Consider the following 19803-nt stretch of genomic DNA (forward strand, 5'->3'; position numbering starts at 1 on the left):
TCAGACACAGTGAGAGAGAAAACTCTACCACACCACTGTGTATCTATCTCCAAACCATCTGGCTAGAGCAGTCTGCACGAGACACCACTGCTCTGAGAAGGCCAAGCCAGGTCAACATCCAGGGCAGCAGTGCCAACAGAGAGGGTAAAAGTGTGACTCAAGTCAAAACAAACATTTGAAATTTAGCCTGAGCTTATTCAATCTTGTTCTCAAGCTGGGGGAAGAGGCAACAGAACTTCAGCTTCTCCCCCTGTGTTGCACTGTCATGTACAGCCACCAGGGTGCAGCATGGCAGGGATGAGATGCCAGGTGAAGTGGTTGAAGATAGAAAAAAGACTGTAGGAAGATGGGGAAGTGTACCTCCCCTCTTTTATCAAGACATATCTGAAGTTATATTTCCCACTTTAGGAGAAACCTAGGTCTCAACTCCACACACATAATTACTGTACTGCAGCAAATTAAAACACATTCTGGGAGCAGCCAGAGCCAATCAAAAAATGTCACTGAGCTGTCGGATTGCTGACAGTCCGAGCTGAGGCCCATCCACTGAGGCCCATCCATCATCAGAACAGAGCCATCAACACACACGTCTCAGTAAATCATACTTCAGAATTCCACTTTTCAGGGAGAGAATAGATGTAGGGGTTATAAGCTAGTGCATTTAACACTGTGTCTCCCTCCCACCTTCCCTAGGTAAGGCAAAAGCAGTGGCAGGTAGAGACTGATAAGTTGACAGGGTGAGTGAGTGTGCGAGCGAGAGAGAGAGATTACTCTCTGAGAGGCTGTGTGGAGTCATTCAGTGTCCCAGTGGCTGGCTAAACAGGCCTAGACTAGTCTGACTGACTCCAGCTGGGGCAGCAGTGACAGGTTTTTTAATGAGCCCGGGTTTCACTCGTTCTCCATATGTTCCTGAAAAACACAGCACAGTCTGGCTTCTTAACAGTGGAAAATAAAACAGAGAATAACACTTCCTTTTTGGAAGTGAATTGATTGATTGATTCTCAGCTCCATTTCCATGTTCCCCTACATCTGATGATCATACATTTAGTCTGTTTCTCCGAACAGAGGTTAACCCTTGTGTTGTCTCAAGGGTCAAACATGACCCGACACTGTTTAATAGCAGAGAAAACCCCCTAAATTATATTGAAATTGGATTAATTTTCCGGCAGAGTAGCCTAGTGTTAGAGCGTTGGACTAGTAACCGAAAGGTTGCAAGTTCATATCCCTGAGCTGACAAGGTACAAATCTGTCGTTCACCCCCTGTTCCTAGGCCGTCATTGAAAATAAGAATTTGTTCTTAACTGACTTGCCTAGTTAAATAAAGGTAAAAAAAAATTAAAATAATAATAATCATGTAAAAAAATGAAAGCTGTACACCCCCAGGGTACAAACATTTTCTTAGGGTGGTTATTGAACCAGCAGTTATAAAATCATTTACACACCACAAAAAAACACACACAATGAGAAATTGAGATTGTGTGCTACTGATTGAACTCAGACAAAACAAAAACTTTATTGTGCATGTGCAGCATCTCCCCTCCACAACCCCACACATGACTCAAGTTCACAGACAAAACAAAAACAAATTCATACAAAATACATTTATTGAAAGCATTGTTTACTAATGGGAAATGCAGTCAGAGGCTATAAAGGTGCTGCAGATGACAGTCCCCCCAGTTCTCTCTTTGCTGAAGCCATGAGTGCACTTTTCAGTGCACAACAGGTCGTAGATCTGATTTTTTCAGATGCCCAGGAGGAACAAGAGATCAATTATTTAGAAGGAGGAGGTATATGAAGAAGAAGATGGGGAAGAATGAAGAATGAAGTAGAAATCCCCCAAGCTGAAAGAGAGACATTTTTGCCAAAGAACAGCAAAATAACATGGTCCTTGTCACCATATGATAACCAAGGCAGAATGGCAGCACAAAATGTCATGAGGATGACCCCAGGGCCCACAAGACATGCAGTTTCCCATGCCCAGGACATCACCTCAACATTCTACATGTTCATCACACCAGCCATCAAGAAAATCATCCTGGAGATGACAAATTTGGAGGGATTCCGTAAATATAGAGACAACTGGAAAAGGGTGGATGAGATTGACCTGCGTACCTTCATAGGGCTGCTAATCTTAGCGGGTGTGTATAGGTCCCGATGCAAGGCTACATGTAGTCTCTGGGATGCAGAGGGTTGAGGGAAGTCTTCTCATCAACAAGGGGCAGAGAGGACTTCTCATCAAAGTTTGCCAGCCATCATCCTGGACTACAACCACAACAAAGGAGGCGTGGACAACCTGGTCAAGGTGATTGGAACTTACAGCTGCAGGAGGATGACTGCCCGCTGGCCCCTGGTCATCTTCCATAACATCATTGATGTGTCCTCATACAATGCCTTCGTGATATGGAACAAGATCAACCCTACCTGGATGCTTGATAAGCGGAACAAGAGGGTGTTCCTGGAGCAGCTGGGAAAGGCACTTGTAACCCCACACATTCAAATAAGGGAGTGCCTCCCCCGCACAGCAGCCTCTGCAGTGTTTGTGGAAAGCTGTTCAGGGGGGTGAATCTTGTCCTGATCCACCTGAGGCTGCAGTTGGAGCAGGCAAGAGGAGGAGATGCAAATTCTGCCCCCCAAAGAATGACTGTAAAACAAATACTATGTGCTGCACATGTGAGAAATACATCTGCAAAGTCCATGCACACACACTTGCATACTGTCCTACATGTGCTAATTAGAGTTGATTGATTTATGTTCTTCACGTTTTTGTTTTGTATCTATTATCTTATTTTTTTCTTATTTATTGTTGTTGTTTATACACCTTGTGGGTGGGGGCAATGGTTAAAAAATGGGAGAAGACTAGTATTTTGTAGTTGAATTCCTCATTGTACAGTATATAAGAATATGTTGCCCAAAAAGTTCAAGACTGTCATTGTTTCCCTTCAATAAAATGCAATCAAAACTACTTTCTGCACATTTCTGCTACCTATACAAGTGCTATCTCTTGCGAGAAAATGTATGTTTACACCTATGCAGTACCTTTAGCAATAATAATAAGAACAATAATAATAAACCTTTACTTTAGTAAAGGAAACAATAGGTGTCCACTGAACGAGTGGTGTCCACTGATTAAATGCAGTCTTTCTACATTGTGAAGAAGGGAAAACACAGATATTCAATGATTGTGATGAATGACAGTTTGTTTCTTCATGCAAAATAGATTTGGGCTTAAATTCAATTAAACTGCCTCATTTTAGTGGTTTAGTGAAGGCGGGTAATTTTTTACCCTTAGGACAAGGGGAGTATATAGGATGTTAAGACTACACAAGGGTTAACTTTGTTTACAGCAGAGTACTATTAGCAGTAGCAATTATTAAGAATAACAGACATTAAAATGAACTCAAACGCCTCACAGTAAGAGAGGCAGACGATAAAATGTTCTGAGCTGTCCAGCTACATTGTGGTGTTTGCCTTGGGAATTAGCTAGAATAGTTAGAAAAGGGATTGGTTTTATACTGTAGCTAGGTCATGTACCAAAGTGGTCTCTTCACACACAATTCCCAAGAAAGAAAAATGAGGGTGAGAATACTACAGGAGTGTGAGCCTGAGAAATAAAAAAGGCATGAGTGGGAGAGACAGGAAAAGACAGGTAAAGAGTGGGAAGATGAATGGGGAGAAAAAATAAGGCACTATGAAGTCAGAGTGCGTAGGAGGGCGAAATAATATAGAAATATACCGGTGAGAGGAAGAACGAAGATAAAGAGAGGGGAGGAAAAAAATCGAGAGAGAAAAAAAGAAGAAAGGAAAGTGTCTTCCCCCGTCCTACTTGTGTTGTTTGACCCTGAGCACAAGTTGGCCATCACAGTGTAAGGCTTAATAATCTCTGGCATAGTACTTATGCAGTCTTTAACCAGAGTGAATAGGCGGTTTTAGGGTGGGGAGAGAACCGTCTGAATTATGCATGGCAGTGCAGTCTAGACTCTAGCTCAGAGCAGGGAAACACGCATTAGGGCTTTGCCAGGAAGTTAAGGGGAAAGCCTGCCAGAGTGAGCAAGCACATCATCATCATCTCTCGCACAAGCACACACATTTAAACAAGCATGCATACAGTATATATGTGCACACACACACACACACGTTATCTACTAATGACCACAAGCGTTGGAGTTGACTCCAAAAATTATGGAGTTATACAAAAAAGGCTGACGTAGGCTACCGATTAGCTTTCAATATTTTGGTCAGTAGATTGTCAGACAGCTACATATGCATTGCTAATCAATCAACCAGTTCATTAGCGTGCAAGCACACACACTGACAATTTTTGCACATTTTTGTCAGTTTGGTCAAATTGGAGTCGGCGTCGAGAGAGAGATTCGACTACAACGACGATAGCAGGAGACGGGGTCGACTCCCAAAATCCTGGACAAATTTGGAGAGTGAAAGAGAGAGCATTTCCCACTAGCAGGAGGGGGCCAAGGGAGACTCGGCAGCCCAGAAAGAGTTCTCTGATGGGGAAAGAGAGGCAGTTAGGGGCACTACAGGTTAAGTTGCCATGGTAAAAATTGGAATATACTAAAATATCTAAAAGTAAACCGAATGTATGATGTCACAAAGCAACATAATGACTTCACATACACTACAGTTCAAAAGTTTGGGGTCACTTAGAAATGTCCTTGTTTTTGAAAGAAAAGCACATTTTTTGTCCATTAAAATAACATCAAATTGATCAGAAATACAGTGTAGACATTGTTTATGTTGTAAATGACTATTGTAGCTGGAAACGGCTGTTTTTTTTATGGAATATCTACACAGACGTACAGAGGCCCATTATCAGCAACCATCACTCCTGTGTCCCAATGGCATGTTGTGTTAGCTAATCCAAGTTTATAATTTTAAAAGGCTAATTGATCATTAGAAACCCCTTTTGCAATTACGAAAAGTGTTATTCTGATTAAAGAAGCAGTAAAACTGGCCTTCTTTAGACTAGCTGAGTATCTGGAGCATAAGCATTTGTGGGTTCGATTACAGGCTCAAAATGGCCACAAATAACTTTTTGAAACTTATCAGTCTAGTCTATTCTTGTTCTGAGAAATGAAAGCTATTCCATGCGAGAAATTGCCAAGAAACTGAAGATCTCATACAACGCTGTGTACTACTCCCTTCACAGAACAGTGCAAACTGGCTCTAACCAGAATAGAAAGAGTAGTGGGAGGCCCTGGTGCACAACTGAGCAAGAGGACAAGTACATTAGAGTGTCTAGTTTGAGAAACATAAGCCTCACAAGTCCTCAACTGGCAGCTTCATTAAATAGTACCCGCAGAACACCAGTCTCAACGACAACAGTGAAGAGGCGACTCCGGGATGCTGGCTTCTGTATTCTTTTGCCCATCTTAATATTTTTATTGGCCAGTCTGAGATATGGCTTTTTCTTTGCAACTCTGACTAGAAGGCCAGAATCCCGGAGTTGCCTTTTCACTGTTGACGTTGAGATTGCTGTTTTGCGGGTACGATTTAATGAAGCTGCCAGTTGAGGACTTGTGAAATTTCTAATTGACCCCACACTTTTGAACTGTAGTGTACATCACAAGAGAAGGAAGTTTGGATTGCCATAGATACCAGCAATAACATTCTATAATTCTAAACACAGATTCCCCTCTACCTTAGCATACTCTCACCTACAGAGATAGCAAGCTTTTAAATCCTTTAGTTGACAGCATTTAACTTAAAAAATGTCAGCGTACAACTAGAGTCCGACTGAGAATGGCAACTTTTACATTCAACTTTCAAAAGAAGAGTCCGGTGATGAGGCATTCTAATGGTGCATAAGCACTACTGCCAATGGCTACTAGTCAGGCAGGCACACCATTGGAGAGGCAATGAATCACCTGGAAACTCATCTCAACTGGCTCAAATATATGGTTGGTTAGAGCTTGGAACTCCAGTTGGTTACTGCTATTCAACAAGAGATGAATCAAACAACTAATCCTATACAGACTGAGTTAATTAAATGTATTAATAACATTAATTTCATTTGGCTACATTGGCATTGTATTCCTTTCACAATTATTTGAGAAGGGATAGGAAACTACACTGTTTAGAAATAATAGGCTAATTCCTAATGGTTGTGCTACACACAGAACAATCACCTTGGGTAGGGGAGATATGGCAGAGACTGTCCTTGGGTAGGGGAGATATGGCAGAGACTGTCATGTTATTTGAGAAGGGATAGAAACACATGCACGCACATATCAACCCTACCTGACACCCTAGACCCCTCACACGTTACACTGCCCAGAACACCCTCCTATGTGAGAATCTGTAGCCTGCATTCGGCTCTCATCAAGCTCGAGACCCTGGGTCTTGCAACTGACTGGTTAGGCAACAACATCTCCTCCCCGCTGATCCTCAACATGAGGTGCGTTCTGAACTCCTGTTCACCCGACTGCGTGGCCACGCACGCCTCAACTCAATCATCAAGTTTGCGGACGACCATTCTTGATTGACTGAGGGTCAGATCAGGTGATTGTGGACAGATGATTGTGGACTTCAGGAAACAGGGATCGGCGTACACATCACAGCCATTGACCGTCGTGAAGAAGCGCAGCAGCGCTCTATTCAACCTCAGGAGGCTGAAGAAATTGGCTCACCAAATACTTCTACAGATGCAGAGCATCCTGGCTCAACTACAACATCACGGGGGCAAACTACCTGCCCTCCAGGACACCTACACCACCCGTTGTTACAGGAAGGCCATAAAGATCATCAAGGACATCAACCACTGAACCACTGCCTGTTACCCCGCCATGTCAGTACAGGTGCATGCTGGGATGAGACTGAAAAACACTATCTCAAGGCCATCAGACCAGCCACCACTAACAGTGTGAGTGGCTGCTGCCAACACACTGTCATTGACACTGACCCAACTCCAGCCATTTTAATAATGGGAATTGATGGGAATTATGTAAATATATCACTAGCCACTTTAAACAATGCTACCTTATATAATGTTACTTACCCTACATTATTCCTCATATGCATATGTATATACTGTACTCTACATCATCGACTGCATCCTTATGTAACACATGTATCACTAGCCACTTTAACTATGCCACTTTGTTTACTTTGTCTACACACTCATCTCATATGTATATACACTTCGATACCATCTACTGTATGCTGCTCTGTACCATCACTCATTCATATATCCTTATGTACATATTCCTTATCCCCTTACACTGTGTATAAGACAGTAGTTTTGGAATTGTTAGTTAGATTACTTGTTGGTTATCACTGCATTGTCGGAACTAGAAGCACAAGCATTTCGCTACACTCGCATTTAACATCTGCTAACCATGTGTATGTGACGAATAAAATTTGATTTGATTTGATTTGATTTGATTTGCCATTCCCCAGTGGCTCTAGTTGCTCTCAACGTTTCCTCCTGTTGTTTCACAAAGGCTTTTCCTTCCCACTGACCCCCTTACCTTACATTAATGCTTTACGATAACCAGGTAGAAGGAACCATATGAAGGAAGTGAGACTAAAAATGTACAGCAGTTGAAGGCTGACAGTCCAAACACTTCAATGTTGGAACCTCAGGATGGTAATTAGAAGTATACTGTGGATGAATGCAGATGGGGAAAGGTTGCTGATTCACTCATTCACAAAGATCTATTCATATTCTATGGGGTGTGAATGTACTGTTAGTGAAGCCGACGATGCAGCTCTGTTCTCTTTTCTTATAGTGACACATTCTTTTTTTTTTTTGTCACAAGCAAAACTCCAGAGCTAATATTAGTATCAGGAAATGAAAAGGCTAATCCTGTACTCTGCAGAATCAGGTCCTTCAGTATAGGAACCTGTAATGGGACACACGTCTCTGCTGTCTATTAGTGTCTATCTTTAACCTTTGTCTGTACAGTATATTCCTTTGCTGTCATCAGTTGGATACAGTACCAAGTAGACTTGGGGTGTGGTGTGAGTGTCTTTTTATGTCTGTGTGTGTGTGCATGCGTGTGAGGCGTGCATATCATGGTGTGAAAGGGATTGCCTAGCTCCTGCCTAGCGCAAACTAGGAAGAGAGGAGAGGGGGTGTGGGTGGAGGAGGGGGAGTGTGAGTGCAGTGCACCGTCAGCAGAAACACAAACAGTGGTGAAGGTACCCAGGGGAAAGGAGACCCAGGAAGAAGCTTTCTGAGACTCCCTCTCTTATTGTTCCATGGAACACTTGTAGTGAGTCTGCAGAGACATACATTTAAATACTGTAGGACAAGTTAAATATCCCTTCACTCTGGATATGTGTCATGCCTTAAAATGTCCTCACAAACACCTGAGGGGTTACCCCTGAATTTCCAGGAATTTCATCAACACAAAAGATAGAAGCTTCGTAGGGCATCAGCCTTATCAACATGGCAGCCACGAAGATAGGGCTCAGCTTACATGTATCAGAGCATTATTATTCAGTACTGATAACAGAAGCACTTTGCTTGATACCTTGCTTCATGTCTTGAGGAGGAGATTAAAACAGATAAAATAGACTGACACCTGACTAGATTTATTTTCCTGGACATTTCCAGGTGAAAGGAATTTTGTTGATAAAACTTCTAGGAAATGTTGTTAAAATTGTTTTAACAAAACACGTCGATCGTCAGTGGTTGTAATGTGTGGACGACATGAGAGGAACAGCGCTGACTATTTAAGCAAAATGTTCACTCAGGCTCCAATCTAATGTTCTAACCCTTCTTAAGGGAGCAAGATTATTCTGACATTGGTGGGATGTTTGTAAAAGACAGAGGAAACCTTGATTTTGCCAATGACAGCTAGCAACGTTGCGATTACATTGTAAGAGTTCTTTGAGCAACCGGGTCTGCTGCAAGTCCTGCTATGTTAACCTTGACATCTGAAGATTGAGACACAGCAACAAATCTTGATCTACTGTAACTTTGATAAGTTGAGGTCACATAACATGGGGCATCATCACAATCACCATTCAGTCACTCAATATGAATATACAAAAAGCTGCACTAGTACAATATCAGAACTGTTTTTCATATTAATATGAATAGACACCAAGAATACAGAGCAGTCCGGGTTATGTGTTTGTGCTCATTTTGGCAGGTCTTTCCACGCCTGGTAATTATGGATAAAAATATGGGCTAAACATTAAATTAGCTTGTGCCCGGAGAAGCGATAAACCCTCTTATGTGAGTTTAAAAAAAAAGAAATGTCTGTCATTCTTTCCGCCTCTCCTTTCCTTGCTGCAGCCTGGTGCTGTTCGTTTCCATGGAAACAGGTCTACTCTGAGCTACGGCAGATGGAGAGAGAGGTAGAGGGCTACATTTATCACCCAACATCCTCTTTGGGTACAAATGCACGCTGGCAGGAGGAAGTGGTGGAACAGCCTGACTTCTGCATCCATGCAGAACAGCCCCTAACCCCTGACCCCTGGGCTTGAGGGTCACTGAAGGTAGAAAGCAGCCTGCAGATCTAGCTTACCTTCACCAAATTGTCACCGTAACCATCAGGTCATGACAATGCAACACTGGTGTTAGATCAGTGTCTCAGGGGCAACTTGTTAACATTCATTACTTAGGTCTGTGGAAGTGACATTAGCTCAAACCATGTTCTTGGTTTTCTTTCTCAGAGAGAGTGTAAGTACTTTTACCAGATCAAATGCCCAAACCTGAACCTGAGGGTGTTTTTGCAACCAATGGCCGAAAACACAATAAAGCTCTTTTTACAAGAATACAATTAAATAAACCCAGAGAACAGAAGCTCTAAAAATGTGTGTTACTTTCTCTGACAGTAGGCGGACGTCATTTCCGGTCACAACTTGCCGGCTTGTTTTCGAGTTGCTGTGCGTTTTGTTGCCAACCTATTGGCAACTTTACGGTTTTCACTTTTTAATTACCGTTCATATATTTATTTCTTTTTTCCTCAACTTTTTCACTCCGGACGCTTTATCTGGACACGATTCGTCAGGACCTCCAACAGCCGAAGCTAAGTAGTAACATTAACATGATGCCTTCTAATTGCAGTCGCTGTACTCGCCTTACGGCGAGGATAGCTGTGCTACAAGCCCAGCTTCAGACGCAATCGTTAGGCAAGGGTAATTTCAGTGTAGGAAAGGATGAAACAGCGCCTGTGCCACCAGTAAGTACAGATAGTAGTATAAATCCCCTGGCACAGTCCCCGCAGCCGGACAACTTTCTCACGGTTTCTGGAAGGAAATGCTGTAGGAACGCTCAACCGGTGTCGCTCATTCAGCCGACAGAAACTTTCAACCGGTTTTCCCCATTATAAGCAGCGGGTCGGAGTCAGAGACCGAGTCTTCTCTGGTCTCTACTCCTCCCATTACGGGGTCTGAGACGCCGAAGCTTTCCACCACTAGCTCTGACAAATTGAAAACTCTAGTCATTGGCGACTCCATTACCCGCAGTATTAGAATTAAAACGAATCATCCAGCGATCATACACTGTTTACCAGGGGGCAGGGCTACCGACGTTAAGGCTAATCTGAAGATGGTGCTGGCTAAAGCTAAAACTGGCGAGTGTAGAGAGTATAGAGATATTGTTATCCACGTCGGCACCAACGATGTTAGGATGAAAGAGTCAGAGATCACCAAGCGCAACATAGCTTCTGCGTGTATATCAGCTAGAAAGATGTGTCGGCATCGAGTAATTGTCTCTGGCCCCCTCCCAGTTAGGGGGAGTGATGAGCTCTACAGCAGAGTCTCACAACTCAACCGTGGTTGAAAACTGTTTTCTGCCCCTCCCAAAAGATAGAATTTGTAGATAATTGGCCCTCTTTCTGGGACTCACCCACAAACAGGACCAAGCCTGACCTGCTGAGGAGTGACGGACTCCATCCTAGCTGGAGGAGTGCTCTCATCTTATCTACCAACATAGACAGGGCTCTAACTCCTCTAGCTCCACAATGAAATAGGGTGCAGGCCAGGCAGCAGGCTGTTAGCCAGCCTGCCAGCATAGTGGAGTCTGCCACTAGCACAGTCAGTGTAGTCAGCTCAGCTTTGCCCATTGAGACTGTCTATGCCTCGACCTAGGTTGGGCAAAACTAAACATGGCGGTGTTCGCCTTCGCAATCTCACTAGAATAAAGACCTCCTCCATTCCTGCCATTATTGAAAGAGATTGTGATATCTCACAACTCAAAATAGGGCTACTTAATGTTAGATCCCTCACTTCAAAGGCAGTTATAGTTAATGAACTAATCACTGATCATAATCTTGATGTGTTTGGCCTGACTGAAACATGGTGAAACGGTTTTCTTTAGGTGAAGTAGAGGCGGACCAAAATGTGATTGAACTGACAGAAACATGGCTTAAGCCTGATGAATTTACTGTTTTAAATGAGGCCTCACCTCCTGGCTACACTAGTGACCATATCCCCCGTGAATCTCTGCAAAGGCGGAGGTGTTGCTAACATTTACGATAGCAAATTTCAATTTACAAAAAAAAAATGACATTTTCGTCTTTTGAGCTTCTAGTCATGAAATCTATGCAAGCCTACTCAATCACTTTTTATAGCTACTGTTTACAGGCCTCCTGGGCCATATACAGCATTTCTCACTGAGTTCCCTGAATTCCTATCGGACCTTGTAGTCATAGCAGATAATATTCTAATCTTTGGTGACTTTAATATTCACATGGAAAAGTCCACAGACCCACTCCAAAAGGCTTTCGGAGCCATCATCGACTCAATGGGTTTTGTCCAACATGTCTCTGGACCCACTCACTGTCACAGTCATACGCCGGACCTAGTTTTGTCCCATGGAATAAATGTTGTGGATCTTAATGTTTTTCCTCATAATCCTGGACTATCGGACCACCATTTTATTACGTTTGCAATTGCAACAAATAATCTGCTCATACCCCAACCAAGGAACATGAAAAGTCGTGCTATAAATTCACAGACAACACAAAGATTCCTTGATGTCCTTCCAGATTCCCTCTGTCTACCCAAGGACGCCAGAGGACAAAAATCAGTTAACCACCTAACTGAGGAACTCAATTTAACCTTGCGCAATACCCTAGATGCAGTTGCACCCCTAAAAACTAAAAACATTTCTCATAAGAAACTAGCTCCCTGGTACACAGAAAATACCCAAGCTCTGAAGCAAGCTTCCAGAAAATTGGAACGGAAATGGCGCCACACCAAACTGGAAGTCTTCCGACTAGTTTGGAAAGACAGTACCGTGCAGTACCGAAGAGCCCTTACTGCTGCTCGATCATCCTATTTTTCTAACTTAATTGAGGAAAATAAGAACAATCCGAAATTCCTTTTTGATACTGTCGCAAAGCTAACTAAAAAGCAGCATTCCCCAAGAGAGGATGACTTTCACTTTAGCAGTGATAAATTCATGAACTTCTTTGAGGAAAAGATTATGATTATTAGAAAGCAAATTACAGACTCCTCTTTAAATCTGCGTATTCCTCCAAACCTCAGTTGTCCTGAGTCTGCAAAACTCTGCCAGGACCTAGGATCAAGAGAGACGCTCAAGTGTTTTAGTACTATATCTCTTGACACAATGATGAAAATAATCATGGCCTCTAAACCTTCAAGCTGCATACTGGACCCTATTCCAACTAAACTACTGAAAGAGCAGCTTCCTGTGCTTGGCCCTCCTATGTTGAACATAATAAACGGCTCTCTATCCACCGGATGTGTACCAAACTCACTAAAAGTGGCAGCCTCTCTTGAAAAAACCAAACCTTGACCCAGAAAATATTTAAAAAAACTATCGGCCTATATCGAATCTTCCATTCCTCTCAAAAATTTTAGAGAAGGCTGTTGCGCAGCAACTCACTGCCTTCCTGAAGACAAACAATGTATACGAAATGCTTCAGTCTGGTTTTAGACCCCATCATAGCACTGAGACGGCACTTGTGAAGGTGGTAAATTACATTTTAATGGCATCGGACCGAGGCTCTGCATCTAGACCTTAGTGCTGCTTTTGATACCATCGATCACCACATTCTTTTGGAGAGATTGGAAACCCAAATTGGTCTACACGGACACGTTCTGGCCAGGTTTAGATCTTATCTGTCGGAAAGATATCAGTTTGTCTCTGTGAATGGTTTGTCCTCTGACAAATCAACTGTAAATTTCGGTGTTCCTCAAGGTTCCGTTTTAGGACCACTATTGTTTTCACTATATATTTTACCTCTTGGGGATGTTATTCGAAAACATAATGTTAACTTTCACTGCTATGTGGATGACACACAGCTGTACATTTCAATGAAACATGGTGAAGCCCCAAAATTGCCCTCGCTAGAAGCATGTGTTTCAGACATAAGGAAGTGGATGGCTGCAAACTTTCTACTATTAAACTCGGACAAAACAGAGATGCTTGTTCTAGGTCCCAAGAAACAAAGAGATCTTCTGTTGAATCTGACAATTAATCTTAATGGTTGTACAGTCGTCTGAAATAAAACTGTGAAGGACCTCGGCGTTACTCTGGACCCTGATCTCTCTTTTGAAGAACATATCAAGACCATTTCGAGGACAGCTTTTTTCCATCTTTGTAACATTGCAAAAATCAGAAACTTTCTGTCCAAAAATGATGCAGAAAAATTAATCCATGCTTTTGTCACTTCTAGGTTAGACTACTGCAATGCTCTACTTTCCGGCTACCCGGATAAAGCACTAAATAAACTTCAGTTAGTGCTAAATACGGCTGCTAGAATCCTGACTAGAACCAAAAGATGTGATCATATTACTCTCTACATATTACTCGCTAGCCTCTCTACACTGGCTTCCTGTCAAAGCAAGGGCTGATTTCAAGGTTTTACTGCTAACCTACAAAGCATTACATGGGCTTGCTCCTACCTATCTCTCTGATTTGGTCCTGCCGTACATACCTACACGTATGCTACGGTCACAAGACACAGGCCTCCTAATTGTCCCTAGAATTTCTAAGCAAACAGCTGGAGGCAGGGCTTTCTCCTATAGAGCTCCATTTTTATGGAACGGTCTGCCTACCCATGTCAGAGACGCAAACTCGGTCTCGACCTTTAAGTCTTTACTGAAGACTCATCTCTTCAGTGGGTGTAGTCTGGCCCATGAGTGGGAAGGTGAACGGAAAGGCTCTGGAGCAACGAACCGCCCTTGCTGTCTCTGCCTGGCCGGTTCCCCTCTTTCCACTGGGATTCTCTGCCTCTAACCCTATTACAGGGGCTGAGTCACTGGCTTACTGGGGCTCTCTCATGCCGTCCCTGGAAGGGGTGCGTCACCTGAGTGGGTTGACTCACTGTTGTGGTCATCCTGTCTGGGTTGCCCCCCCCCGTGGGTTGTGCCGTGGCGGAGGTCTTCGTGGGCTATACTCAGCCTTGTCTCAGGATGGTAAGTTGGTGGTTGAAGATATCCCTCTAGTGGTGTGGGGGCTGTGCTTTGCCAAAGTGGGTGGGGTTATATCCTTCCTGTTTGGCCCTGTCCGGGGGTGTCCTCGGATGGGGCTAAAGTGTCTCCCTCCTGTCTCAGCCTCCAGTATTTATGCTGCAGTAGTTTGTGTCGGGGGGCTAGGGTCAGTTTGTTATATCTGGAGTACTTCTCCTGTCCTATTCGGTGTCCTGTGTGAATCTAAGTGTGCGTTCTCTAATTCTCTCCTTCTCTCTTTCTTTCTCTTTCTCGGAGGACCTGAGCCCTAGGACCATGCCCCAGGACTACCTGACATGATGACTCCTTGCTGTCCCCAGTCCACCTGGCCATGCTGCTGCTCCAGTTTCAACTGTTCTGCCTTATTATTATTCGACCATGCTGGTCATTTATGAACATTTGAACATCTTGGCCATGTTCTGTTATAATCGCCACCCGGCATAGCCAGAAGAGGACTGGCCACCCCACATATGCTCTCTCTAATTCTCTCTTTCTTTCTCTCTCTCGGAGGACCTGAGCCCTAGGACCGTGCCCCAGGACTACCTGACATGATGACTCCTTGCTGTCCCCAGTCCACCTGACTGTGCTGCTGCTCCAGTTTCAACTGTTCTGCCATATTATTATTCGACCATGCTGGTCATTTATGAACATTTGAACATCTTGGCCATGTTCTGTTATAATCTCCACCCGGCACAGCCAGAAGAGGACTGGCCACCCCACATAGCCTGGTTCCTCTCTAGGTTTCTTCCTAGGCTTTGGCCTTTCTAGGGAGTTTTTCCTAGCCACCGTGCTTCTACACCTGCATTGCTTGCTGTTTGGGGTTTTAGGCTGGGTTTCTGTACAGCACTTTGAGATATCAGCTGATGTACGAAGGGCTATATAAATACATTTGATTTGATTTGAAATCAGATGGCATATAAAACCAACGTGCCCCAGACCCACCTAGGGTTACTCCCACTGTGTCTAGTAGTAGGAGATTTACACACCCACAGAGGGAATTTTCTTAAACTGCATACAAGCAGTCTCTTTGAGGTCTGCTCTGCTGTGCCTCTGAGGCCGTGAGCAGGCAGAGCAGGATTTCAGAGGGCTTTGATAAGACAGGCAGTTCACAGCAATCACCATGTTCACTTTCATTAAACACAAGCCAATTGGACTAGGTCAATTCTACCCTTCAAATCAAACACAAGCAGCACAAAGGCATTATCGAAATGTACATCTAAACTAGGGATGTGACAAATTCCTAAGATTAAGTATTTTTGGAACAGAGGATACTGATTAGTCGCTGTACTTCTGAGAACACAAACACTCACATCTTCAATTGCGAGGGGGAGGGGCACAGTATAGGCAGGTCGACCACCAGGCAGACAGGGTCAGAACTGTGCACTAAGCCTATCTATCGGCAATCAGAAGCTGTACAGCTGAAGTCAGAAGTTTACAAACACTTAGGTTGGAGTCATTAAAACGAATTTTTCAACCACTACACACATTTCTTGTTAACAAACTATAATTTTGGCAAGTCGGTAAGGACATTTACTTTGTGCATGACGCAAGTAACTTTTCCAACAATTTTTTACAGAAAGATTATTTCACTTGTAATTCACTGTATCACAATTCCAGTGGGTCAGAAGTTTACATACACTAAGTTGACTGTGCCTTTAAACAGATTTAAAAATTCCAGAAAATGAGGTCATGGTTTTAGAAGATTGACTAATTGACATAATTTGAGTCAATTGGAGGTGTACCTGTGGATTTATTTCAAGTCCTACCTTCAAACTCAGTGCCTCTTTGCTTGACATCATGAGAAAATCAAAAGAAATTAGCCAGGACCACCAAACATTTTTTTGTAGACCTCCAACAGTCTGGTTCAACCTAGGGAGCAATTTACAAACATCTGAAGGTACCAAGTTCATCTGTACAAACAATAGTACGCAAGTATAAACACCATGGGACAACACAGCCGTCATTCCACTCAGGAAGGAGATGTGTTCTGTCTCCTAGAGATGAACGTACTTTGGTGCGAAATGTGCAAATCAATCCCAGAACAACAGCAAAGAACCTTGTGAAGATACTGGAGGAAGCAGGTATAGAAGTATCTATATCCACAGTAAAACAAGTCCTATATCGACATAACCTGAAAGGCCGCCCAGCAAGGAAGAAGCCATCGCTCCAAAACCTCCATAAAAAAGCCAGACTACGCTTTGCAACTGTACATGGGGACAAAGATCATACTTTTTGGAAATGTCCTCTGGTCTAATGAAACAAAAATTGAACTGTTTGAACATCGTTATGTTTGGGTGAAAAGGGGGGAGGCTTGAAAGCCGAAGATCTCCATCCCAACCGTGAAGAACAGGGGTGGCAGCATCATGTTGTGGGGGTGCTTTGCTGCAGGAGGGACTGGTGCACTTCACAAAATAGATGAGATTATGAGGCAGGAAAATGATGTGGATATAATGAAGCAACATCTCAAGACATCAATCAGGTAAGTAAAAGCTTGGTCACAAATGGTTCTTCCAAATGGACAATGATCCCAAGCATACTTCCAAAGTTGTGGCAAAATGGCTTAAGGACAACAAAGACAAGGTATTGGAGTGGCCATCACAAAGCCCTGACCTCTATCTTATAGAACATTTTTGCGGGCAGAACTGAAAAAACGTGTGCGAGCAAGGAGGCCTACAAACCTGACTCAGTTACACCAGCTCTGTCAGGAGGAATGGGTCAAATTTCCCCCAACTTATTGTGGGAAGCTTGTGGAAGGCTACCGAAACATTTGACCCAAGTCAAGCAATTTAAAGGCAATGGTACCAAATCCTAATTAAGTGTATGTAAACTTCTGACCCACTGGGAATGTGATGAAAGAAATGAAAGCTGAAATAAATAATTCTCTCTACTATTATTCTGACATTTCACATTCTTAAAATAATGTGGTGATCCTAAATGACCTAAGACGGACTCTGATTAAATGTCAGGAATTGTGAAAAACTGAGTTTAAATGTATTTGGCTAAGGTGTATGTAAACTTCCGACTTCAACTGTATATCGCAATGGAATGCTGTGGCATGCAATGTCTCGCAACTCCAGTAAAGCGGGCTTAGAATCAATGAATAGGCTAGGATATTCAACACGCAACAGACCGAAAACTGGATACACACACTCATCATTAGCGAAGAGAAAGAGCAGGCAAGCCAGCGCAAGGAGTTTTGTGATAACTGCAAAGAATGTGACTTAATTTGGTGAGGAACAAAAAAATATTTATATATTTCGGTTAGGGATTTCTCTTCATGTTAAAAATCCTAATTTAGTTTAAACGTTCACACCACTAATCTAAACCACAAGAAAAGCCCAGGAGGATTTGACAGAAATGTACGAGGGGCTAGGATGAAGGTCATTGATCATGTATTCAGGTAACATTATAAGAAGAGGAACTGACCAAAGCTCTAACCGAAGTGCTGCTCTCATATTTTCACAAAGTCTAGGGATTCAACCCAATCCAGTGGGACCAGGCTAATTAGCCCGTAGAAGCTGTCAATACTTATTTTGCTGCCCTTTGAACGTATTAAGAAAGGCAAAGAGCCCACCCACACCAGGAAGTGGAGGGAGTATATGCCTGTATAACTGTGAATCATGCATATGTAGACGACTCATCACACACTCCCATACACGTGAGCACACACACACTAATTAGTCATCCTCCCTCTATCCACAATTAACCCTCCAAAAACAAATGGAGAGTATTGAGGACTTTGTTTTTCAGAGATGCCCTTTAATAAACTCACTCCCATTTAGCTGCACTCAAACATGAGAAAGAATGAGAACTCGGGTAGCTGCTACACTCACATCCAGTACATAACACTAGCAAACTGGATTAAAGAAGACAATCAGGCAACCCATTCAGAGAAAGTACACAAATAGAAACACTACCTATGGTACAGCAGCAGATCACACAACAGACAGTTATGAGGACTATCAATCCCAATCTAACAGACTAATTCCATTACAGTGACCATTTAGCCTCAGAGAGAGGGAGTTGTGAGAGAGGAGAGCGAGTGAGAGGCGAGTGAGAGAGAAGATTGAGATAGTGAAAGAGGACAGAGAGATTGAGGAAGGAGAGAAAGAGAGAGAGAATGAGGGAGCAAGGATGGAGAGCAGTTTACCTGGGAGAGAGTAGTCTGGTTTCACCCCTCAGAGGAGCTTCAGAGTCACTGAGAGACATTCGGGAAGAGAGTGAGCGGATATGTGTGCATGAGTGGGTGTGTTTCTTATAGAGAGGGAGGGGATGAGGTGTAAAGAGAGTGATGGAGAGAAAGAGTTAAGTAGAGGTAATATGGATGAAAACACTTAAATAGCTAATAGTAGGAGGGACCTACAAAGTTGTAACCTTAGAATAACCATCATCATTACAAACATGATCAAGATCATCATCATTGTTGTAACATCGAAGCACATTAACTAGGGATGCACCCATATGACATTTTGGGCCGATACCGATATCCAATATTTTTTGTTGGCATTTACGTATGTTCCCATTACCAGTAAAACATAATCAAAACCTATTTCTTTCACTTACTTGCTGTGCTGTTTCATTGTTCATTTGCCCAGTCATTTCATTCTCAACCAGGATTTCATCATACATGGCAAGCAGTGAAATTTCAGCTGTCTGTCTGTCCGTGGCCTCTCTTCCTCGGTTTACAATGTCACTGTGTCCGTTTCCATTTTGTCCAGCTGTGTCTAAAATGTAACGTAAACCCTCTTTCTTGTCTGTATCGAAGTAGCGGTCCTTATACCTAGCATCGAGCATTGTGGCGACACAGTAAAGAGGCTCAGCGAGAATGCCACCAAATCGCTTGTTCACAGCCTCTAGTAGAGTACTTTTACAAGTTTTAACCCCACGGTCTGTCGGCAGTTTTGTTGAGCAGGCGTTTCAATGCCATGACAGAGGGTATCACATCTGCTGCAGACGCAGTTGATGAGCTTACTATCGAGTCAGTTTGAATGCAACTAGGAGTGTGTTGATGTTTCCAAGTTTCAAACATGTTCTCAAATGCCATTGAAATGGCCGCAGCGGTATGAGAACCAGCACATTCTTGAGCATGCTTTCCTCAGTACGAAATCCTCGTCGACCCACTGTGCTGTCAGACCCAGCATGCTCATGGGGCTGACACAGCTGGTCCAAATGTCAGTTGTGAAGCTAATAGCAGTGACGCCCATAGCAAGTAGCTCATGGATGTGTGTTTCATTTATACAGTGCAACATCTGAAAAATAGCGCCTACTTGGTAGTGTGTAGCGGGGCTTGAGGTGCTCAATCAGTCGGCGAAAGCCAACGTCATCCACAGAGAGCAGTTGATTGTCAAGGTCAATGAATTCCATTATCTTGGCGTTACTGGATTTCGCCCTTGAGTCTCACTGAAATGTTCT

The 19803-nt window shown here is 43.2% G+C and overlaps 1 protein-coding gene across 4 annotated transcripts in view; it reads right to left on the minus strand.

The window, feature by feature from the left end:
* The window catches only part of LOC118367239 (transcription factor HIVEP3-like), a 102265-nt gene that overhangs the window by 24783 nt on the left and 57679 nt on the right, over nt 1–19803 (minus strand). The window lies entirely within an intron of this gene.

This window comes from Oncorhynchus keta, chromosome 34 (assembly GCF_023373465.1).
Source record: "Oncorhynchus keta strain PuntledgeMale-10-30-2019 chromosome 34, Oket_V2, whole genome shotgun sequence".
NCBI classification, from domain to species: domain Eukaryota; kingdom Metazoa; phylum Chordata; class Actinopteri; order Salmoniformes; family Salmonidae; genus Oncorhynchus; species Oncorhynchus keta.